The 27,519-nt window shown below is 33.0% G+C and overlaps 1 non-coding gene across 1 annotated transcript; it reads left to right on the top strand.

Moving 5' to 3' along the window:
• The first annotated feature begins 14,156 nt into the window (after positions 1–14,156).
• On the top strand, positions 14,157–14,263 carry LOC139895005 (small nucleolar RNA R71). Its single transcript, XR_011775477.1, has one exon. It is a non-coding gene; the product is annotated as a small nucleolar RNA R71 (small nucleolar RNA).
• The last annotated feature ends 13,256 nt before the right edge of the window (positions 14,264–27,519 follow it).

The raw sequence follows: 27,519 nt of genomic DNA on the forward strand, positions 1-27,519 counted from the left end.
TTTACTATAATCGATTTGCAAGAGATATTCATCTGGAAAATTATCTTGTGTGGTTGATTCATTTAGAACTTCTAATTCAGGATTTTCAAGGCGAAAAAGATGATCAGCTGCGAGATTTTCTGCTCCCTTTTTATCTCTGATTTCAATATCGAACTCTTGTAAGAGTAAGATCCAACGGATTAATCGTGGTTTGGCATCTTGTTTTGAAAATAGGTATCTAAGAGCAGAATGATCAGTATAGACCACCGTTTTAGCTAGAACGAGATATGAACGAAATTTGTCAAAAGCAAAGACAATAGAAAGGAGTTCTTTTTCAGTAGTTGTGTAATTCGTTTGTGCTCCTTGTAACGTCTTACTAGCGTAATAAATAGGTTGAAATTGTTTTTCAATCCTTTGTCCTAAAACGGCTCCCATTGCAAAATCACTTGCATCGCACATGAAACGACCCGTCCATATTACTATAAACGAGGTACGTTATTCATTGATCTCAATAGCGAGGTATTTGACCTCTATATGATACGTTTTATAAAATATTGCATTCTTATTTCATAACGACCAAACCTTTCATATATAAATGAAAGTTTTAAACATGTGGGCGATCATTTGAGAAATGATCCCCGAATACATAAGTTTTGGAATATTACAACGTGGGCATAATAGCCAAGTATATTACATGACAAAGATAAAGTTTATTAGAATGCAACTTTCTTTACACACAAGCATGAAAGACGCCATGCAACACCTTAAGCAAGCGATCAGCGGAAGACTTTTAAAGACCTGAGAATAAACATGCTCAAACTGTCAACATAAAGGTTGGTGAGATATAGGTTTTAAAGCCAGCATAAGATATAATAATAGACCACAAGATTTCATGTTATAAACGTTTCTGCAAAGATATTCTATATGTTGTTGAGCGCCCAGTAACTATACTTAACGGATGTTTTCCTTGCATATTCCCTTTTCAAAGTTATCTCTACACCGTACCAAGTGTAGTAAAACGAAGTACTAAACACCCGTTATGAACCAGTGCTAACTAGCCCGAGTGGGGTTGTCAAACCCAATAGATCTATCAATAGGATTCGCGCTTACATATTAACCATATGTAACAAATAGTTACCAGACTAATAGGGATATATACAAAGGTACAACTCAACATAGAATATATTTTTAAGTACTTGTGTCTATTTCGAAAAACAAAAGCTGCATGTATTCTCATCCCAAAATATTTGTAGAGTTTAAAAATGGGACTATATACTCACTGTCGTAAAAGTATAGTTTTAACAAGTTTCCAACTTATTAAAATACATTCGACGTCCTTGGATTCACGAACCTATAACAATAATAACGATTCAGATAATAATACATGTAAACAAAATTAATATAGTAAGTTTATAGAATACTTATATAATAATTTTTAACATTTTATGTTAGTAGTCCATTGTTAGTAGTCCAAAATAGTCCGAAAAGTCCAAAATAGTCCGAAAAGTCCAACAGTCCAATAATCGGTATATATATATATATAATCTAAGAATTACCCCACGGCGTATTGTGTACATATTGTCTTGCATCAATCCAGAGACGTATTGACTTAGGATTTATCAAAACGTATTGTTTACGTATTGTCATGGAACGTACCAAGATTATTATATATATACAATCTCGGAATCTAATGATAACATGTCCAAATATATATAGGATATAGGAAAAGTTAGCAAGGATATGGTTAATATAGTTTTTAAGGTGTTCTTCATATGTGCAAGTTATAAGTTCTTATAATATCTTAATATAACATCATAATACATATAAATAAGTGTTATTAGAGTTAAGTTAGAAAGATTGGATTAGTTTTCCAAATAAGTTTAAAATTAACTAAACTATGTTCTAGTAGTTATTAGTTATGAATTCTTATATATATATATATATATAGCTATAATCATATGAATTGAACAATAGTTTTGGTAAGGCTAATACCTTGATTTAAGAAAGATAAGTAGCTGAATATGAAGAGAATTTCTAGAGCTTGAAAAACTCCTTGAATTGGTACTTAAAGATACCAAACTTGGAAGCAAAACTTGAATCAAAGTAAGTGTTCTTGATTGCTTGTTATATGATGATTATAGACTATTTTTGAAGCTAAAAGATAAAGAAAATGCTTGGGGATGATCTAGTATGAAGATGGGAGTATTTTGAGAGAGAATTTAGAGAGTATGAATGAGAAAATGGAATGGGAAAATGGGTGTATGCACAAAAACGTTTTTAGGGTATTTATAGGCAACTTATGTTGTCCATTTTTAACTAATATCAAGTAAAGTTAAATTGATGTTGTCATGCATGACATAATAAGATTGATAATGTCATGCATGACATAATATATCAATCATGCAGATTTCTATTGGTATATACCAATAGTAAATACTTCTAGAAGCTGCGTATAATACGCATATAAATACCGTATAAATACCGTATACATACAAGTAGCATTCTTGAGAAAAATGAACGAAAATACGAATATAGCGATCCCTTATCTGTATTTGTATATTATTAAGTGTATTTATACTCATTGTATGTAAATACATTTTAACATAATACATTGTATGTAAATACATTTTAACATAAGTTAATTTCGTCATTTCAAAAGTAACATATATACTGTTCGAAAACTCTTTAAATTAGTAGTATGAAAATGTATATATAATACCTTGTTAATATACTTAATGAGATATTTAATTATCATATTTTCAAGTTAAATATATATACATATATGTACATATATATAATTAATACAAGTTATGACGTTCGTGAATCGTAGGAATAAAAGGGTGACCAAAAGCTTGTGTAAAACTCTTTCCGGAGGTTCAAGACTTATTAAAATTCATTGCTTATCAAGTCAGAATTATTAAATCATGTAGATAGTATAATCAAGTAGTCGGAAAAATCTGAGTCATCACAGTACCTACCCGTTAAAGAAATTTTGTCCCGAAATTTAAAGTAGTACCTATTCAACGTATGATATCAGTAAATAGATGTGGGTACTTCTGCTTCATCTGATCTTCTCGTTCCCAAGTGAACTCGGGTCCTCTCCGAGCATTCCATCGGACTCTAACAATCGGTATGTTGCTTTGTTTGAGTCGCTTGACTTCCCGGTCCATAATTTCGACGGGTTCTTCGATAAAATGTAACTTTTCATCGATTTGGATTTCTTCGAGCGGAATAGTGAGGTCTTCTTTTGCAAGGCATTTCTTCAAGTTTGAAACATGAAAGGTGTTATGTACCCCGGCAAGTTGTTGAGGTAACTCAAGTCGATAGGCCACCGGTCCAATGCGTTCGATGATTTTAAACGGCCCTACGTACCTTGGGTTAAGTTTACCCCTCTTGCCAAAGCGTATCACACCTTTCCAAGGTGACACTTTTAACATAACCATGTCGCCAACCTGAAATTCCAATGGCTTTCTTCGAACATCAGCGTAGCTCTTTTGACGACTTTGAGCGGTTCTCAATCTCTCCTTGATTTGCACAATCTTTTCGGTAGTCTCATGTATGATCTCAGGACCAGTAAGTTGTCTGTCACCTACATCATTCCAACAGATAGGGGATCTACACTTTCTTCCATAAAGTGCTTCGAATGGTGCAGCATTAATGCTCGTATGATAACTGTTGTTATATGAGAATTCTGTCAATGGTAAATACTTATCCCATCCGTTCCCAAAATCGATCACACATGCTCTAAGCATGTCTTCAAGAGTCTGAATGGTCCTTTCGCTTTGCCCATCGGTTTGAGGATGATATGCAGTGCTCATATCCTGACAAGTTCCTAGAGCTTCATGTAGTGATTGCCAGAACCTTGACGTAAACCTACTATCGCGATCGGATATAATGGAGATAGGTACTCCATGTCTTGAAACGACTTCCTTCATGTATAATCGCACTAATTTATCCATCTTATCCATTTCCTTCATAGGCAGGAAATGTGCAGATTTGGTGAGACGATCGACAATTACCCAGATGGTGTCATAACCCCATGCAGTCTTTGGTAGCTTCGTGATGAAATCCATGGTAATACATTCCCATTTCTATTCTGGGATTTCTGGTTGTTGAAGCAACCCTGACTGTTTCTGGTGTTCCGCCTTAACTTTGGAGCAAGTTAAGCACTCCCCTATATATGTTGCAATATCTGCCTTTAAATTAGGCCACCAGAAATGTGCCTTAAGATCTTGATACATCTTTCCAGCTCCGGGATGTATCGAGTATCTCGTCTTATGCGCCTCGTCCAAAACCAATTTTCTTAACCCTTTAAACCTTGGTACCCAAATGCGTCCATTAAAATATCAGGTTCCATCTTCTCGTATATCGAGTTGCTTGTCTAAACCCTTGAGCATCTCATTTCTAAAGTTTTCTTCAGCAAGAGCTCCTCGTTGAGCCTCCTTTATTTGTGAGGTGAGGTTCGTACAAATTTTCATATTCATTGCTCGTACTCGAATCGGTTCTCTTTCTTTCCTGCTTAAAGCGTCAGCTACTACATTTGCTTTCCCGGGATGATAACGAATTTCACAATTGTAGTCGTTTATTAGCTCAACCCATCGTCGTTGCCTCATATTCAATTGTTTTTGATCGAATATGTGTTGAAGACTTTTGTGATCAGTGTACACTGTACATTTGACCCCATATAAGTAGTGTCTCCACATTTTCAATGCAAAAACAACTGCTCCTAACTCCAAATCATGTGTCGTATAATTCCGTTCATGAGTTTTCAACTGTCGAGAAGCGTAAGCAATAACCTTTGTTCGTTGCATGAGATCACAACCAAAACCTTGTCGCAATGCATCACAATAAATTACGAAGTCTTTGTTTCCTTCAGGTAATGATAAAATAGGCGCCGAAGTTAGTTTCTTTTTCAATAGCTGGAATGTAGTTTCCTGCTCGGAGGTCCATTCATACTTCTTCCCTTTGTGTGTTAACGCAGTCAATGGTTTGGCTATTCGGGAAAAATCTTGAATAAACCTTCTATATTAACCAGCTAAGCCCAAAAATTGGCGTATCTGTGTCGGAGTCTTTGGGGTTTCCCATTTTTCAATGGCTTCGACCTTCGCGGGATCAACCTGAATTCCTTGACTGCTAACGACGTGACCAAGGAATTGTACTTCCTTCAACCAAAATGCGCACTTGGAAAATTTGGCATATAACTGTTCTTTTCTTAACAGTTCCAGCACCAACCTTAAATGCTGCTCGTGTTCTTGCTCATTCTTGGAGTAAATAAGAATGTCATCAATAAAGACAATAACAAATTTATCTAAATACAGACTACATACTCGATTCATGAGGTCCATAAATACAGCAGGTGCATTTGTCAACCCGAACGGCATGACCAAAAATTCGTAGTGACCGTAGCGTATTCTAAATGCGGTCTTTGGAATATCTTCTTCTTTTACTCGCAACTGATGGTAACCCGATCTTAGGTCAATTTTGGAGTAAACACGTGATCCTTGCAGCTGATCAAACAAGTCATCAATTCTCGGCAATGGGTACCGATTCTTGATAGTTAGCTTGTTTAACTCGCGGTAGTCTATACACAATCGGAAGGATCCGTCTTTCTTCTTAACGAACAGGATCGGAGCTCCCCATGGTGAAGTACTCGGTCGAATAAATCCACGATCTAGCAATTCCCGCAACTGACTTTGTAGTTCTTTCATTTCAGACGGTGCGAGTCTATACGGAGCACGAGCTACCGGTGCAGCTCCCGGTACTAGGTCTATTTGAAATTCTACAGATCTATGCGGAGGTAATCTCGGTAATTCTTCCGGAAATACTTCGGGAAAATCTCTTACCACAAGCATGTCACTAATGCTATTCTCCTTCGTGTCAATCTTCTTCACATGTGCTAAGATAGCATAGCATCCCTTCTTTATGCACTTTTGGGCCTTCAAACAGCTAATAAACTTTAGCTTATGATTACCGTTTTCTCCGAACACCATCAATGATTTCCCGTTCACGCAGGGAAAACGAATCGCCTTTTTATAACAAACAATTTCCGCTCTCATCTTAGACATCCAGTCCATACCAATAATTACATCAAAACTCCCCAATTCAACAGGTATCAAATCAATTACAAATGTCTCACTAGTTAATTTAAGCTTACGTTTACGACAGATTTTATCAGCTTTAACTAGTTTACCATTTGCTAATTCTACAATACATTTATCCTCCAGGGGCACTAAGGGGCAATTTAGTTTAGAGCAAAATTCTTTACTTACATAACTTCTATCGGCACCAGTATCAAATAAAATATAGGCAGGTAATTCATCGATAGTAAACGTACCAGTAACAAGCTCCGGGTCTTCTCGTGCATAATTAGCATTTATATTAAATGTTCTTCCACAGACTGTACCATATTCACTCTTTTGGTTCGGGCACTTGTTCTTGTAATGGCCCTTTTTCCCACACCCATAACAAACAACAGCTTCAAGAGCGGCTTTATTAACATCTGTGAGAGGAAACCTACAATTTTGAATATGATGCCCTATTTTGTTACAATTTTTACACACCACCGTGCAATTTCCAAAGTGGTGTCTCTTGCATTTCTGGCATTGGGGTTGTTTCCCCTGGTAGGTATTCTAGTTCCTCTCATTACTCACACCCTGCGAGACTTCTTGCTTCTTGTTGTGGTGTTGATAGTTGTGATTCTTATCACGATTTTCGTTCTTCCTCTTGTGGTCATTTGTTTTGACCTCAGCAGCCGCCTTTTCCTTGTTTCTTTCTTTGATTTGGTCCATTAACTTATGGGCCATCTTGCTTGCTTCGTACATTGTTGTTGGATTAGATGCACTTACATTTTCTTGGATTAGCTCAGGTAATCCTTTCACAAACTGTTCAACTTTTGCTTCTTCATCTTCAAATACTCCAGGACACATTAACGCTAGCTCTGTGAACCGTTGCTCATAGGCAGTGATGTTATCACCCTTGGTGCGCAATTACCTCAACTCTGTTTTCAATTTATTCATCTCGTTTCGGGGGCGATAATGCTCACACAGCAAGTGTTTAAATGCTGCCCAAGGTAGGGCGTAAGCAGTATTCTCCCCCACGTTTGCTAGGTAGGTATTCCACCATGTTAAAGCGTTATTTTTGCAAGTATGAGAAGCGTATTTTACACGATCTCCTTCTGCACAATTACTTATAGCAAAAACAGCTTCTACTTTTTCAATCCAACGCTTTAGTCCAACTGGACCTTTCGTTCCTTCAAATTCATGGGGTTTACAACTCATGAAAGTTTTGTAGGAACATCCTACACGGTTTTCTGCTGTACCATGTTGAGTTCCACTGCTAGACCCTGACTGGTTGTTTTTGTTAAGTGCGTCCAATACTGCGGTTACATTTACAGTAAGAAAACTACAGAAATCTTCCTCGCTCATGTTCATGTGCTGTTTGTTAACTGGAGCCATTTCCTTCAAAAATAGCCAAATGATATAAATTAATCATATATAGAATATTATAAGTAGTTAATAGTACTTTGTAGCATACTAATAATATGAACTAATTTTTATAAAAGCCTCTTTTCTTCTTATTGGCATTTTATAATTGCAGTTCGGGTAGTACCTACCCGTTAAAGTTCATACTTAATAGCTAGTACACAAATTAACTACTACAATCAAGATAATATTCTATCATGAAAAACTTAATACATTAGTACTTCACGCTTAAACTTTTGGTACAATATTTTACAAAAATACAATACCACTATTTTACATAAAACATAGGTAAGATAAAATATAGCACACGATAACTATTATACAAGGCGTGAAGTATGGTAGCTGCTGGGACAGATTAAAAATGACGAGACTTCTTATTGTTTTGGGACAAATCTGGGAAATCTGCTGGATCTGGGAAACCAAAGAGTTTTCGCGTCTCAGCTACTGACATCGTTCTCATTCTAGTGGTACGTTTGTACCTTGGTTGGGATGGTGCCTCAATAGAGTTAATAACAGGAGGATGACTAGGGGTAGAAGTGTTAGGTTCACTTTTAGCAATAAATCTTTTATTATACTCTGGATCAGGAAATTCTGGTGGGCGAACCACAAGTTCCTTTTCCTTATTAAATTCTGCCTCTGTAATTTCTTTCACTTCGTTCTCCTTAGGTTCCTCCTTCGGTTCCTCTGGGATTTGTGAATCTTCCCAAAATGCGTCCAACTCCAGGTCATCATCGTCATCAGTTATATAGATGATTTCCTTCGGGTCATCGTCGTCAGATAAGTCAATGACTGGTACTTTTGCTGGAGATTCATCTTCGGAGTCGCTGATTGTGATAATGAGATTGGTGCTAGAAGTAGAAATCTATCACACATTAACTACCACATTAGAAATATATCACATAATATTTACATGCTATAATATTCAATTTCCGACCAAAAATGATAAGCAATCGTTTTTAAAAACAAGTTCGGTCAAAGTCCAGACTCAATAATGCATCCTAACAAATACCGGTCAGACACACTAATGCAATTTCTGGTTCGCTAAGACCTCTGCTCTGATACCAACTGAAACGACCCGTCCATATTACTATAAACGAGGTACGTTATTCATTGATCTCAATAGCGAGGTATTTGACCTCTATATGATACGTTTTATAAAATATTGCATTCTTATTTCATAACGACCAAACCTTTCATATATAAATGAAAGTTTTAAACATGTGGGCGATCATTTGAGAAATGATCCCCGAATACATAAGTTTTGGAATATTACAACATGGGCATAATAGCCAAATATATTACATGACAAAGATAAAGTTTATTAGAATGCAACTTTCTTTACACACAAGCATGAAAGACGCCATGCAACACCTTAAGCAAGCGATCAGCGGAAGACTTTTAAAGACCTGAGAAGAAACATGCTCAAACTGTCAACACAAAGGTTGGTGAGATATAGGTTTTAAAGCCAGCATAAGATATAATAATAGACCACAAGATTTCATGTTATAAATGTTTCTGCAAAGATATTCTATATGTTGTTGAGCGCCCAGTAACTATACTTAACAGATGTTTTCCGTGCATATTCCCTTTTCAAAGTTATCTCTACACCGTACCAAGTGTAGTAAGACGAAGTACTAAACACCCGTTATGAACTAGTGCTAACTAGCCCGAGTGGGGTTGTCAAACCCAATAGATCTATCAATAGGATTCGCGCTTACATATTAACCATATGTAACAAATAGTTACCAGACTAATAGGGATATATACAAAGGTACAACTCAACATAGAATATATATTTAAGTACTTGTGTCTATTTTGAAAAACAAAAGCTGCATGTATTCTCATCCCAAAATATTTGTAGAGTTTAAAAATGGGACTATATACTCACTGTCGTAAAAGTATAGTTTTAACAAGTTTCCAACTTATTAAAATACAGCCGACGTCCTTGGATTCACGAACCTATAACAATAATAACGATTCAGATAATAATACATGTAAACAAAATTAATATAGCAAGTTTATAGAATACTTATATAATAATTTTTAACATTTTATGTTAGTAGTCCATTGTTAGTAGTCCAAAATAGTCCGAAAAATCCAAAATAGTCCGAAAAGTCCAACAGTCCAATAATCGATATATATATATATATATATATATATATATATATATATATATATATATATATATATATAATCTTAGAATTACCCCACGGTGTATTGTGTACATATTGTCTTGCATCAATCCAGAGAAATATTAACTTAGGATTTATCAAAACGTATTGTTTACGTATTGTCATGGAACGTACCAAGATTATTATATATATACAATCTTGGAATCTAATGATAACATGTCCAAATATATATAGGATATAGGAAAAGTTAGCAAGGATATGGTTAATATAGTTTTTAAGGTGTTCTTCATATGTGCAAGTTATAAGTTCTTATAATATCTTAATATAACATCATAATACATATAAATAAGTGTTATTAGAGTTAAGTTAGAAAGATTGGATTAGTTTTCCAAATAAGTTTAAAATTAACTAAACTATGTTCTAGTAGTTATTAGTTATGAATTCTTATATATATTATATAGCTATAATCATATGAATTGAACAATAGTTTTGGTAAGGCTAATACCTTGATTTAAGAAAGATAAGTAGCTGAATATGAAGAGAATTTCTAGAGCTTGAAAAACTCCTTGAATTGGTACTTAAAGATACCAAACTTGGAAGCAAAACTTGAATCAAAGTAAGTGTTCTTGATTGCTTCTTATATGATGATTATAGACTGTTTTTGAAGCTAAAAGATAAAGAAAATGCTTAGGGATGATCTAGTACGAAGATGGGAGTATTTTGAGAGAGAATTTAGAGAGTATGAATGAGAAAATGGAATGGGAAAATGGGTGTATGCACAAAAACGTTTTTAGGGTATTTATAGGCAACTTATGTTGTCCATTTTTGACTAATATCAAGTAAAGTTAAATTGATGTTGTCATGCATGACATAATAAGATTGATAATGTCATGCATGACATAATATATCAATCATGCAGATTTCTATTGGTATATACCAATAGTAAATACTTTTAGAAGCTGCGTATAATACGCGTATAAATACTGTATAAATACCGTATAAATACCGTATACATACAAGTAGTATTCTTGAGAAAAATGAACGAAAATACGAATATAGCTATCACTTATCTGTATTTGTATATTATTAAGTGTATTTATACTCATTGTATATAAATACATTTTAACATAATACATAGTATGTAAATACATTTTAACATAAGTTAATTTCGTCATTTCAAAAGTAACATATATACTGTTCGAAAACTCTTTAAATTAGTAGTATGAAAATGTATATATAATACCTTGTTAATATACTTAATGAGATATTTAATTATCATATTTTCAAGTTAAATATATATACATATATGTACATATATATAATTAATACAAGTTATGACGTTCGTGAATCGTAGGAATAAAAGGGTGACCAAAAGCTTGTGTAAAACTCTTTCCGAAGGTTCAAGACTTATTAAAATTCATTGCTTATCAAGTCAGAATTATTAAATCATGTAGATAGTATAATCAAGTAGTCGAAAAAATCCGAGTCGTCACACACATGAGTTCAAATGGTAGATTCCAATTTGGAGTTATCATGATCGGCGCATTAGTGAGTTTTTCTTTAAGAATATTAAAAGATTTGATACATTCATCCGAAAAGATGAATGGAGCATCTTTTTCAAGGAGTTTATTCATAGGAGTGGCAATTTTAGAAAAAATCTTTAATGAAACGTCGGTAAAAACCGGCATGCCCTAGAAAACTCCTAACTCCTCTAACATTAGTGGGATGTGGAAGTTTAGCAATTACATCTACTTTAGCTCTATCCACTTCAATTCCTTCACTTGAAATTTTATGACCAAGAACGATGCCTTCTTTAATCATGAAATGGCATTTCTCCAAATTAAGTACTAGATTTGATTTCTCGCATCTAATAAGAATTCGTTCAAGATTAACTAGACTTGTTTCAAAAGTATCACCGAAGACTGAAAAGTCATCCATGAAAACTTCCATGCATTCCTCTATCATGTCGTGAAAAATCGCCATCATGCACCTTTGAAAGGCTGCAGGGGCGTTGCAAAGTCCAAATGGCATGCGTTTGTAAGCAAAAGTACCATAAGGGCACGTGAAGGTGATTTTCTCTTGGTCCTCGGGTGCAATTGGAATTTGAAAGTATCAGGAAAAACTGTCAAGAAAACAATAGTAACTGTTCCCGGCTAACCTTTCTAACATTTGATCAATGAAAGGTAAGGGAAAGTGATCTTTTCTGGTGGTGTCATTTAATTTTCTATAATCGATACAAACACGCCATCCTGTTACAGTCCTGGTGGGAATAAGCTCATCTTTTTCATTTGTGATGACAGTGATGCCACCTTTCTTAGGTACGCATTGAACTGGGCTTACCAATGGACTATCAGAGATTGGATAAATTAAACCTGCATCGAGCAGTTTAATAATTTCTTTCTTAACAACATCTTGCATATTTGGATTTAGTCTTCGTTGGCGTTGCACATATGTTTTATAACCTTCTTCCATAAGGATTTTATGTGTGCAATACGAAGGACTTATACCTTTAATGTCATGAATCTTTCATGCAATAGCTGGTTTATGAGCTTTTAGCACATAAATGAGTTGAGATTTTTCATTTTTCGTAAGAGAAGACGAGATTATTAAAGGTAATTCAGATTCACCATGTAAATAAGCGTACTCCAGATGGTTTGGAAGTGGCTTTAACTCTAATATCGGTGGTTCTTCTATCGATGATTTGTATCGATATCTGTCTTCCTCTTTCAGCATTTGAAGTTCTTCTGTTATTGGTTCGTATTCATTAGCCATGAGTGTGGCTAACATTTCAGCTTCATCAATTGGTTCAGTTCCTTCTCCTAAAGAACATTCTCATGTTCCTTGTAATTTTGGAAATTCTTGTAACAATTATTCTTGTGAATCTATGGTTTGAACATAATAACATGTATCATCTGCAGATTGCGGTTGTTGCATGGCTCTATCAACAGAAAAGGTAACACTCTCGTCCTCTATACTTAGGGTCAGTTTCTTACCAAACACGTCTATTATTGCTTTAGCCGTGTTTAAGAATGGTTTTCCTAATATAAGAGGAACTCGAGAATCTTCTTCCATGTCCAGAATAACAAAGTCTACTTGAAATACTGAAGTACCAACTTTAACTAGCATGTTCTCCATTATCCCTCTAGGATATTTTATTGATCGATTGGCTAGTTGTGTGCTTATTCGTGTTGGTTTCAATTCTCCAAGGTCTAGTTTAGCGTATAATGAATACGGCATTAAATTTATACTAGCACCTAAGTCTGCAAATGCTTCTATTGAACTAAGACTACCCAGAAAACATGGAATTGTGAACCTTCCTGGATCTGATAATTTTTCGGGTATCTTATTCAACAGCACTGCAGAACAATTAGCATTCATTGTAACAGCTGAGAGTTCTTCCATTTTCTTTCTATTTGTGATTAGATCTTTCAGGAATTTAGCGTATCTTGGCATTCCTGAAATCACATCAATGAAAGGAAGATTGACATTTATTTGTTTAAACATATCCAAGAATTTGGATTGCTCGGCTTCAAGTCTTTCTTTTCTCATTTTACTCGGGTATGGAAGTGGTGGTTGGTATGGTTTAACATAAGGCTTTGCCTTAACTGTGTTATCTTCATTAACCTTTTCAACTACCGGCTCTGATTCCTTCTCTTGCTCAGACTGTAGTGCCTGTGTAGTAGGATTAGAGTCATCAGAAATTACAGGCATTTCAGGTGGTTTAAGTGTACTACCACTTTATGTGGTAATGGATTTAGCTATTTCATTTCGGGGGTTAGCATTTGTATCGCTAGGTAGACTCCCCGGTTTTCTTTCTCCAATTAACCTCGCTAGGTTACTTACTTCTTGTTCCAGATTTTGGATTGAAGCTTGTTGATTTCTAAATGCTTGAGCATTTTGTTTATTAGTTTGTTTCTGAGATGTAAGTAACTGGTTTTGAGATTCTATTAACTTCGCCATCATTTCGTCCAAGTTTGTCTTTTTCTCATCGGTTTGTGGTGGTTTATTGAAATAACCAGGTGTTTGCTGATTGTAAGTATTATTGGGTACTTGTTGATTGCTAGGACCTTGTTGGTTGTTTTGCTGAGCATTTTGATTGTATGGAATGTTTTGATTTCGATTGTAGTTTGACCTTGGCGGTTGATAATTATTTTGATAATTATTCCCCGGCCTTTGGTTCATGTATGAAACATTCTCTCTTTGTTCCATTGTTTGTTCAACACTGAGACAATCTTTTGTCAAATGTGGTCCTCCACACTGCTCACAACTAATTCGTATTCCGTGAATATCTTTAGTCATCTTTTCCATTCGTCTCTCGAAAGCATCTAACTTTGCGGAAATGGAATCAAAGTCATGGCTAGAATCGGCTCTAGCCGCTTTAGATGAACGAAAGATATCTTTTTCTTGATGCCACTCATGAGAGTGGGATGCTGTGTTATCAATAATTTTGTGAGCTTCGGTTGCGGTTTTCTTCATAATGAAACCACCAGCTGCTGTGTCGATGTCTTTTCGTGTAGCGACATCGACTCCTTTGTAAAATATTTGAACTATTTGATAAGTATCTAGACCGTGTTGAGGACATCCTCTTAACATTTTTCCGAATCTTGTCCATGCCTCATATAGCGTTTCATTTGGCTTTTGTGCGAATGTGGCAATTTCTCCTTGAAGTCTCACGGCTTTAGATGCCGGAAAGAATCTTTTAAGAAATTTCTCAACTAAAACATCCCATGAATCAATCGCTCCTTCAGGTAACGATTCTAACCAATCTTTGGCTTCCCCCTTTAAAGTCCAGGGGAACAACATGAGATAAATAGTTTCATCCTCAGCTTCTCGGATCTTAAATAGATTACAAATCCTACAAAAAGTTCGAAGATGTTCGTTTGGATCTTCTTTTGTTGTACCACCAAATTGGCATTGATTAGTGATCATGTGTAGGATTTGTCCTTTGATTTCAAAATCTGGCACATTAACATCTGGTTGATTAATGGCGTGACCTTGGCCCGTGCGTGTGGCTCTTATTCGGTCTTCCATACTTTGAGGTTCCGTTTCCTCCATATTGTGACTAGTTGAGTCCGAATCACTAGAGGATTCTGATTTAATGGTTTCTTCCTCGATAACCTCTGGTTGTATAATTTGTGGTTCAGGAGGAATGATTGGTGGTTCAGGATCCCTGAATTGTCCTTGAATATCCTCCGGGTCCTCAATTGTGAAGTCGGTTTCAAAAATTAGATTATCGGAAATTTGAGTTGGAGTACTTGTTCGACTAGATGATGATTCTAAGGAAAAATCAATGGCGACAATATTGGCTAGATGTCTTGATCGAGTTACAGGTGGTGAACGTATGAAAGGTGGTGAACGTTTTGCTCGGTGCATTCACTGAATATCCTATTAGTTATAAAGATGAAAATTATATAAGTTATCAAATTAATAGACTTATCTGATTTTGCCCATGTTTCGAATAGCCAATAGATGTAGCAGGTAGCCCGGACCCTTTAAATCGGAAGCCCACAACTCGCCACTAACAAATCCAACTATTACTACGAACCAGAAAATTTTGAATGTCTATTAATTTAATCGCTTAAAATAATTTTTCGTCGAGATTTAAAGAAAATAAAGAAAATTCTATGTCCTAAAAACTAGAGCGTAGAAATGAGAAAGAAAAAGCGCGTCGAAAAACAAACGTCGAAAAACAAAAAGTCGAAAAATAATAATAAGAAATTAAAGCGTCAAAACTTAAAAGTCTAAAAACTAAAAATTAAAACTTGCGTCTAAAGGTATTAAAGCTTAAAAGGAATTCTATATGGAAAACGGCAATAACTTAAAAGGGACTAAAATCTAAAAATTGCGTCGCAAAATTTTAAAGCGCCTAAATCTTAATCTAAAGAAAAAGCACTTACGGGATTTTACGGCAAAGTCTAAAAATCTAGAAATATAAAATAACTACGGCAAAAACTAAGTTTAAAACTAATTACATACGATAAATATACAAATTATAAAAAGAAACAGAAAAAAAGATAAAATTACTTATTTTTATAAAAATATTAATTTTATATTATTATTTTATAAAAGTATTAATTTATATAATTAATAATAATATTAAAACATAATATTACTAATTATAAATTAAAACTAAACTTAAAAACTAATTAATTAATTAAAACCCTAATAATAATAATAATAATAATAATAATAATTAATTTAAAACCCTAAACCGTAATTATGGCGTACCAGGTCAGGCGTGTCAGACCAGGCCATGCGGTCGCATGGGATTAAAGGTTCAGTCTCATGCGGTCGCATGAGCTTCAGGTTCAGTTCAAATGAAGGTTCAAATTTTGCAGGTTCAGCTTTTTTTTTTTACTTTGATTTTTATTTTCTGATTTTAATTTTATAGAAAATGTTATATAGTTTAACTAAAACTTAAAAAAATTACTTATTAGTTTTTATAACTCTTTTTTTTTAAAAAAAATTATAAACTTTTTAATTTAAACACTTAAAAAAATATAGATATATATTTCTCTTATTTTTTATATTTTAATTTTAATATTTAAAACTTATATAAAAATATTTTTACAAAAATAGCTTAAAAACTAATTTTTTTTTTTTAGAATATAGCGTTTCGCTTCGGCGTGTTCCCCGGCAGCGGCGCCAAAAATACTTGATGTGTGCGAGGTGTAGTACGAAATACTATTATAGTTTACTACAAAATACTATTAAATACGATACAATTTACACAAGTTATTTATTTATTTATAGAATGGATATACCTAAACCTTGCTACAACACTTATAGGCAGTGTACCTAATCGTAGAGTAGTGTAGTTTTTAGTAAGTCCGGTTCGTTCCACAGGGATACAGCTGAGTTTACACTATATTTTTATTAACTATATTTGTGTATATATATATATATATATATATATATATATATATATATATATATATATATATATATATATATATATATAGTATTATTATTATAAAATGAGGGTTTTACCGTTTAATGACCGGTTTGTCGATTTTAAAACTTAAGTCACAATTAAAACCTAATGCAAAATATTATATATAAATAGAACTTATTTTAAAATATAAAAGACAATAATAAAGTACAATAATTAAAAATACAAATGAAGCGTAAAAATAAATGACGATAAATAAAAGTGCGATGATAATGAAATAAGAGAATTATGCTTATTTAAACTTCCGTAATCATGATGTTTGACGTTTTGATTTTTAATTTATTACCATGGGTTAATTGTCCTTTGTCCTGGATTATTTGATAAGTCCATCTGGTTTTGTCCATAATAGTCCATCGGTCATAATTATAAAGTGCGAGGGTCTGCGCCAAATTAACCTTATACCCGTAGTCACATATTCCAACTAATTGGAGATTTAAACCGTAATAAGGTTTTAATACTTCGTTAATGATTACACCAGGTTATCGACTGCGTGTAACCCAAGGTTTTATTACTTTATTAACAATTACACCAATTACCTTTGAATGTAAGCCACCTCTGTTTTAATGAGTCCATTGACTATTAATCCATCCCCGTGTCCGGTCAAATGAATAATTATTAGTATTTATAAAAATCCCGCCCACTTTACCCAGTCAAGCGTATGTGGTTATATATAGATACGTCAAATTATAAATCTCTATATTAAATTAACAAGATATTATTTAGTTAATCAAATATAAAGCCCATTAATAGCCCATAGTCCAATTTCCACAAGTGTCGGTTGTAGTGACCCGAAATTTTCCATGATTATATATTAAATGAAAACTATATTTGCATGATTAAATGTTTCCAACATGTTAAGCAATCAAACTTGTTAAGACTTGATTATTTGAAATGAGTTTCATTTAGACAATTGACCATCCAAGTTGACCGGCGATTCACGAACGTTAAAACTTGTAAAAAATTATATGATGATATATATATATGGATATATATATAGTTAACATGATTTTATGATAAGAAAGTATCTCACTAGGTATATTAACAATGAGTTATGTACATAAAATGAGACTATTGAATTAAGAAAACTCGAAACGATAAATATAATGATTATCGTTATAACAACGTCTTACTAAATACATACGTATCATATTAAGATGTTAATACACTATGTTTAACATCATGAAATGATAATTACATATATCATTAAGCGTATTAACAATGAACTACACGAGTAAGATGAGACTACTAACTTAAGAATTTCGAAACAATACATATATGTAACGATTATCGTTGTAATAGTATTTTACATATATATATATATATATATATATATATATATATATATATATATATATATATATATGATATTAAGATATATTAATACACCATGTTAACATGTTAACATAACAATTTAACATCTCATTTAAGTGTAATAACAATGGATCAATTACATTTAACAAGATCGTTAACTTAAAGGTTCCGAAACAACACTTACATATAACGACTAACGATGACTTAACGACTCAGTTAAATGTATATACATATAGTGTATTAAGATGTATTAATACACTTTTGGAAGACTTCATGACATATATCAAAGTACTTCTACTGAACAAAAATGCTTACAATTACATCCTCATTCATTTTCATTAACAATTCTACTCGTATGCACCCGTATTCGTACTCGTACAATACACAGCTTCTAAGATGTATATACTATTGGTATATACACTCAATCATCAGCTCCTTAGCAGCCCATGTGAGTCATTAAACATCTGGGAACCATCATTTGGCAACTAGCATGAAATATCTCACAAAATTACAAAAAAATATTATAAATCATTCATGAATTATTTACATGAAAACAAACTTACACATCCTTTATATCTAATCCATATACCAACGACCAAAAACACCTACAAACACTTTCATTCTTCAATTTTCTTCATCTAATTGATCTCTCTCAAGTTCTATCTTCAAGTTCTAAGTGTTCTTCATAAATTCTATAAGTTCTAGTTTCATAAAATCAAGAATACTATCAAGTTTGCAAGATTACTTCCAAGATTTCTAATCCAATCCAAGTAATCATCTAAGCTCAAGAAATCTTTCTTATTTACAGTAAGATATATTTCTAATACAAGGTAATACTCATATTCAAACTTTGATTCAATTTCTATAACTATAACTATCTTATTTCGAGTGGAAATCTTACTTGAACTTGTTTTCGTGTCATGATTCTACTTCAAGAACTTTCAAGCCATCCAAGAATCCTTTGAAGCTAGATTAATTTTTGTTACTTCCAGTAGGTTTACCTACTAAACTTGAGTTAGTAATGATGTTCATAACATCATTCGATTCATATATATTTAACTATCTTATTCGAAGATTTAAACTTGTAATCACTGGAACATAGTTTAGTTAATTCTAAAATTGTTCGCAAATAAAGTTAATCCTTCTAACTTGACTTTTAAAATCAACTAAACACATGTTATATATCTATATGATATGCTAACTTAATGATTTAAAACCTGGAAACACGAAAAACACCGTAAAACTGGACATATGCCGTTGTAGTAACACCGCGGGCTGTTTTGGGTTTGATAATTAAAAACTATGATAAACTTTGATTTAAAAGTTGTTCTTCTGGGAAAATGATTTTTCTTATGAACATGAAACTTTATCCAAAAATCATGGTTAAACTCAAAGTGGAAGTATGTTTTTCAAAATGGTCATCAAGATGTCGTTATTTCGACGGAAATGACTACCTCTTTAAAAAATGACTTGTAACCTGTATTTCTGACTATAAACTTATACTTTTTCTGTTTAGATTCATAAACTTAAGTTCAATATGAAACCATAGCAACTTGAATCACTCAAAACGGATTTGAAACGAAGAAATGACGGGTAAAACAAAATTGGATAAATTTGCTAGTTTTAGCTACGAAAATTTTGTAACAAATCTAGACTAAACATATCCTAACTAATTTATATTGTATTATACATATTATGAAATCTTGGGATACCATAGACACGTATACAATGTTTTGACATATCATATCGACCCATCTATATATATATTTCGGAACAACCATAGACACTCTATATGCAGTAATGTTTGAGTTAGCTATACAGGGTTGAGGTTGATTCCAAAATAATATATATACTTTGAGTTGTGATCGAGTCTGAGACTTGTAGACACTGGGTCGTGGATTGATTCGAGATAATATATATTGCTTTATTTCTGTACATCTAACTGTGGACAACTAGTTGTAGGTTACTAACGAGGACTGCTGACTTAACAAACTCAAATCATTAAAACGTAATAAAAATGTTATAAATATATTTTGAACATACTTTGATATATATGTACATATTTGTTATAGGTTCGTGAATCGACCAGTGGCCAAGTCTTACTTCCCGACGAAGTAAAAATCTGTGAAAGTGAGTTATAGTCCCACTTTTAAAATCTGATATTTTTGGGATGAGAATACATGCAGTTTTATAAATGTTTTACGAAATAGACACAAGTAATCGAAACTACATTCTATGGTTGAATTATTAAACCGAATATGCCCCTTTTAGCTTGGTAGCCTAAGAATTAGGGAACTGGCCCCTAATTGACGCGAATCCTAAAGGTAGATCTACGGGAACTAACAACCCCCATTCTGGAATTTGGAATGCTTTAGTACTTCGAGTTTATCATGTCCGATGGGTGTCCCGGAATGATGGGGATATTCTATATGCATCTTGTTAATGTCGGTTACCAGGTGTTCACCATATAAATGATTTTTATCTCTATGCAGTTTGCGAAATGCCTGATATGAGATGTGTTATAAAAATGAAATCTTGTGGTCTATTATTATGATTTGATAATATATAGGTTAAACCTATAACTCACCAACATTTTTGTTGACGTTTTAAGCATGTTTATTCTCAGGTGATTATTAAGAGCTTCCGCTGTTGCATACTAAAATAAGGACAGGATTTGGAGTCCATGCTTGTATGATATTGTGTAAAAACTGCATTCAAGAAACTTATTTCGATGTAATATATTTTTATTGTAAACCATTATGTAATAGTCGTGTGTAAACGGTATATTTTAGATTATCATTATTTGATCATCTACGTAATGTTTTTTTTTTAAACCTTTATCGATAAAATAGAAGTTATGGTTGTTTTAAAAATGAATGCAGTCTTTGAAAAACGTCTCATATAGAGGTCAAAACCTCGCGACGAAATCAATTAATATGGAACGTTTATAATCTATATGAACGAGACATTTCATCGGTCTTTTGTCCAAACCCCAATTATGGTCCAAAGCCCAATAACCTCGTCTTAATATTTAGTCCAACATCACGATTACTTCGGCTCAAATAAGCATAATAATAACTTAGCTACGAGACATTAATTTAAAAAGGTTGAACATAACTTACAATGATTATTTATCGCGTAGTGTTACACGGACAGAGTTTCGACTTACAAACCTTAAAACATTCGCTATAATAACCTTATTATTATTAACTTAATATTAAAATTATAATTATAAAATATAAATATATTGAGAGAGAGTGAGAGATCAGATGATATTGTGTATGTAATTCAGCCAGAAAACGTTGCAATTTATAGATGTGGCCAGCTCCTGGGTTCCATGCGATCGCATGAGTTTAAGGCATCCAGGCCATGCGATCGCATGACCGTCTTTTCCTGGTCATGACGAGTTTAAAATGTGGGCTGCTGCAATTTATTTAATATATAATATAATATATATAATTTTATATAATTATATATATATATTATATTATATTCTTGTGCATAGTTGATTTGTAATTTTAGGTCCGTTGAGTCGCGCGTTGATAGTTGGTTCATGTCTCGGTTCCGAATTTTCGAACGTCCTTTCGTACGCTTAGATATCTTGTACTTTGCGTTTCGCGGCTTGTACTCTTGTAATTTTTAGACGTTTCTCATTAATAATTTGAACCACTTGGATTGTATCTTGTACATTTGAGCTTTTTGGTCATTTGCGTCTTCAAATCGTCGAATCTGTCTTTTGTCTTCACCTTTTATTATTTAAACGAATATCACTTGTAAATAGAACAATTGCAACTAAAAGCTTGTCTTCTTGGAAGGATAATGCTATGAAATATATGTTCGTTTTTAGCATTATCAGGTTCACAATGGACATGCTTGATGGCTTGACTCATTTAAATGCACGATTACGTTGTACAACAACTGAATATAAAGCCGAGAGATGAAGTGTTTCCCGATTCTTCTCCACCCAATCCAGTACCACCCACTGGACTTTCTGAAACACAATTCCAACAATATCATGATAGAAACTTTAAAGGAAATCACAAATATTTATTTCACACCCCTTATTGTGAAATTATAAGCATATTTTTCTTACCGGTAATTGTTCAGATTCTAAAGAAGCCATCTCTATAGGGAGCCTACTCAAAAAAACAACTTGAGTTGGTACTGGAAGCACCTTTGTTGTCTCTGCAAATTTGAAAATGTGAACTGAGCATGTGTTTTCAATTTCATATATGGTCTTTTAATTGTACTACCATGCACTTAACGATTAATTATTTGGAAATGCAATTAGAAGTAAACAACTGAATTTGTTGAAACTACATATAAACATCTTACTCATTTTCCATACATCTTACTCCTTTCAACCACAAGCTGGTATTATTTTCCCACTCATATAGTTCACCACTTTCTGCAAATCATAAGCACGATTTTTAGAGGATAAAAAGCATGAAATAAATAATATGGACAAGAAGCTCTTTTGAAGTTTCATATATCTTGAAATATCTTTGGAAACTCGAAACCTTCACATATCTGAATGTACGAACCTATAATAGTTGAAGAGTGAAAATAAACCTAAAATAATTGGAGAGTGATAATAGCCAGCTTCAAAATTTACGAAGTTTTATTTGTAACCGATCAGATTCATAAATACTTCTAGATTAAGTATCCAAAACTTCTTTTATTTGTGAAGTTTTACATGTTTGTAGAGTACAAATATACAACTAATGAATTCTTTATATATACAATGACTCTGAAATGGATGTATCAATATGAGCATACCATGTAACCACATTTCTCACAGACATTTCATCAAACACCTTTGATGCATATCCGATATTAATTACCCTAATGAACCTCATTATAAAATATTTCAAGTCGGAAGGTAATGTGGTTGATGAAACAGAAGTACTAAAGCCTAATACTTAATGGCAGTTATTAAAATAAACAGCCATTAAAGTGAACAACCTCATGGTCAACCATCAATATAATCAAAATTAAGAAAAGTAATAGTAATATGTAATTCTTAATATAACAACATTGATAATTTGATTGTGATAAATGATTAATAACTTAATGATAGTAGATGAAACCAAAGAAAAAATCAGTCCGTGAATTCCTACTGTCGCACTACCTGAATTGATATTAACATAATGATTGATTAAATAGCAAGTTGAAATAAACTAAACATTAACTGATTTGATAGACGTTAGGGTTAATCTTTAATTTTTTTTTTTTTTTTTTTTTTTTTTTTTTTTTTTTTGAATGTCGTAAATAAATGATAGTAATTTTGAAACCCCTATTTTTGCTGGTTTTTTTTTTTTTTTAATCTGAAGGTTAAATTAGTCTCATTAATGCTAATCTTTGATATTATGATGTCATAATTATGACTTGCACGTTTAAAGAGTCTATATTTAGTGAATGCTTATTAATGAAATGTTAGGATTAGAAGTTAAAGATTTAAGTGATCTCATTTTCTATTTATATTAATATAGAGTAGAGAAACAGAGATAAGAGATATATATATATATATAGAGAGAGAGAGAGAGAGAGAGAGAGAGAGAGAGAGAGAGAGAGAGAGAGAGAGAGAGAGAGAGAGAGAGAGAGATTAAATATTAAATAATAATATTAACATAATTTTTACAACAAACAAATTATATAGATCAACATAATTAATCAACTAATTCATATCCTAGCCCACGGCAGAGTATCAACATCCAATTTATTACTTACATGACTAAATTCAAAACACGCGAAATCAATTGCAAACTTACATAGTAGACATTTGAGTATCATCTGGTATTGCAGACTCTTTGAACATTTATTGCATTGACCATCGGTTTGAATTCCCCGAACAAATGAAAGAGGGTGTTCGTGAACGTGAGCGGCGTTATGAATTCCCCCGAACTTTATATTTACAAACTCGCTAGTTTGACAATAAAGGGAGGAAGGATTGTATGTTTCTGATTGATGAATTGATGGAGCACAAGCTGTATGTACAGACTGAATACACTCGTGACAATGATAGAAGAATTGATTAGGATTTAAATGATCTTCACAAATTTCACAAAAGTAATCACTCTTATGGTTGTCAACTGGGAAGTAACTCAACTTCATTGGGTGTTTGTCATATGGGTGTCTAACTGTCTCGCTCACTAATAAAGCACATCTGACATGAAAATAAATATCGCAAACCTCACATTTGAAAGCAAATCCGATACATAATAACATACATAAACGACAAGAAATGTATCTATAAGTCTTAACTCTGGAAAGGAGGTGATTTTGGTGAGCCTTGTGAGTGACTTTTTCGGGTATGAATGCACAACAAACATCGACATAGTATCGACATTTAACACAACAATAAACAAATCCATTACAGGGTAAACGGCAAATAGCGCAAGAGAAAACACCAAGAACACCATAAGGGATCTTTGGATAGTAAACCAAGGGATGTTTCGCATGACCAGGGTGGTTATTCAATTTTTCAGGAAGTCGGGTGCACCACTCATGTAATACAAAGTTGCAACTGTCATCCTCATTTGCGCACATGTAAAATGGTGGAGTCGTAATTGGTTTCACACACCCATTGCAAAATAGTTGAATCTTCTTCATTGGGTTATGATATGAAACATTTTTTACTCTAGAAAAAGCGGTTGATCCCTTATGATCCACAAGAATTAGTAGATGTTCATGACTAGTATGAATTTTTATCACATCATTAGTTACAATCGTCATTGATTGAGTATTTTTATCATAAAACAAGTGTTTTAGTAAATCATAAGATTCATCAATAAATGGTAGGTGGAGAAGATTCGGATACTCATCATCTTCATAATTTTTAGTGAGTTTTCCGGTACCTATATTAGTAAATTAGATTGTAATAAATACTTGATCGTCATAAAATTAAAAAAAATTAACATTCATATTAATCAATGACATGAGTATATTAACTAGAAGTAATCATAAAAGCGCTTAATTAATTAATAGATATATATATTTACCAGGAGATGAGAAGATGGACATGAAGGGCTCGTATCTATATGTTGCACAATCAAGATGAGCATAGTATCTACACTTGTCACATTTATAATACCAAAGATTTTGATTAAGATCAAGATAAAGATTGCATACCCTACATTTGGGATTAATTTCGTCTCCATGATCTGATGAAGGAAAGGGATAAACAAGAGTGAGTGGGTGAGTATGGGAGAAAAGATCATGTGTGGTTTGTTGGATAAGCAACCTTTTAGATAGAAACACACAATCTTTGTGAATCAACGGGCTAGAAGGACAATCGACACATTGATAAAACAAACCTCTATGTTCCTTTCCACATGCATCACACTTGCATAACATTTGTTTACCATAGGCAATGCTTGCAAGTGGGTGTATGTGGCTAGGGTGATAGACGAAATTGATTCTTAGACATTTTGTAGCACACTTAATGTCCACACTAAAATTACATCGATTACAATAATAACGAAGATCATGGAGAGAATCATGACTATAGGTTTGACAAAAGTGGCAGGGTAAGAAATATCCGAGTAAGAGACTAAGAGGACGAGCTATGTGGGAAGGGTGTTCCATCGTTTCTGGAAGCTCTTCACAAAACTTGTGAACGGAATAGTGACAATCATCACACTTGTAGTAATATCTATGATACCAATGTATTGTTTCACCACATCGATCACATTCACATTCAAAATCTTGTTTTGTAACTAAATCCTTTTCTTCATCATCATCTTCATCACTCTCTTCTTGATAGTTTATATCATGTTTTAAGCACATATCAATGAGATTCAAAGGGTGTTCATGTTTAAACATCCCTATCTATTTTTTTTCAGAAATTAAATAAAGAGATACGAAAATGAATTGCAGTTCAAAAACGAAAAGAGATGAAAATGAATTGATTGAAAGTTGAAAAGAAAAATCTCTGGTAACATAAGTTGGAAAAGAGATGGCCTTCTTATGTAAGTACCAAATTAATTTTATTGATATATAATGTTCTTGCTTCTTAGTTTGGAAAATAGATTCTAAAGAAAAAACTAAAGTACGTTTGGACGTCAAGTTAAAGCTAACAAGCAGAATGTCAACTACGATCCGTTTTGTGTGTGCATATTATTGCAAAACATAACTATATGTTTTTTAATTAAAATATTTCAACGTTAATGAACATAACATAATTACATAACTCAAAAAATAATAACATGTTTCAAGAGACACTATGAGAGAAAAAGGGGACGAGCGACTAAGACAATTGCGGCGATCAAATCTCGTCGCAAATACTAGTATTACATGACAAAAATTTTGCCTCTTTGGCCAGTAACTCGGTCCACCAATCAATTGCGGCGAAATTTTTGATGATGTCGCTTCAAATAAAATAAGGTATATACTTTTCCATTTTCTTTCATTTTAGCTTTGGTCAAATGTTGAAAAAAAACATTTACGGCGACATTTAAACCGCAATAAGTCGTCACATGATTAATTTATTTTCATTTTTAATTTCCCTCTAAAATAAATAACTTTCTCGCCAGATCTTTTGCGACGCGCATCGCCGCTATTAATCGTCGCAATATTGTTCTCGCTAGATTTCCCGCAAAGATAGTTTCCGCTAGTTTTTTCCTCTTAAATAACATTACCTCCAGTAAATCGCCGCAAAACATAAACTGAGAACTTCATTATTGTAGAGATCCCTAGGGACGAGAATGGGTGAAAAGAAATCCGTGTCATGCGGGTACCCGATCCGCCATGGCGGGTAAAATCATTAAATCTTACCCGTCAGCACAGGTACGGGTAAAAATTATACCCGCCACCGGGTCGCCAGTATATACTACCCGTCGCGAGTAAAACCTGATCCGCTAATTCATGGGACTATTTTTTATTTACCCGCGAGTTTACACATACAATAATCAAAATTAAAAGTGATTTTATTTGTAATGGTTTTATGATTAAATATATAATAATATTACATATAAGTAAAAATAACTTAATTTTTTACGTCATTTTACATGTAATATGTACATATGGTTTATAAATTACAAAATTATTTACCTTCTGAAATACTTTGTATATTTTTATATGCTCACTGATTTACCCGCGGGTCATGGTATCCGCGGGTCATGGGTCTCCGCAGGTAATGGGTATCCGCGGGTCACGGGCATGGATAAAATTATTTTACCGCAGGCAGGTAACGGGTCCTAACAAACAAAAGAAAAACCCAACAGACGGGTCGCAGGTATATAAGATCTATGCTCGTCGCTTGCGGGCGCCATAAACTGTGATGACCCGGGAATTTCCGACCAAATTTAAACTTAATCTTATATGATTTCGACACGATAAGCAAAGTCTGTAAAGTTGAGTCTCAAAAACTTTTGAACTGTTTCATGAAATCATTTGACCTTCGACCATTCCCGACGATTCACGAACTTGTACTTATAAATAGAAATGTGTATATATAAATATATATAAATATATATATATATATATATATATATATATATATATATATATATATATATATATATATATATATATATATATATATATAATGTAATATATATAAAATGTATAAGTATTAAATATGTAAATAATGTTATCATATAATGAATGATATAATTACATAATTAATAGATTGTAATATTAATATATTAAATGTAGTTACAAA

Source organism: Rutidosis leptorrhynchoides, chromosome 2 (assembly GCF_046630445.1).
Source record: "Rutidosis leptorrhynchoides isolate AG116_Rl617_1_P2 chromosome 2, CSIRO_AGI_Rlap_v1, whole genome shotgun sequence".
Taxonomy (NCBI): Eukaryota; Viridiplantae; Streptophyta; class Magnoliopsida; order Asterales; family Asteraceae; genus Rutidosis; species Rutidosis leptorrhynchoides.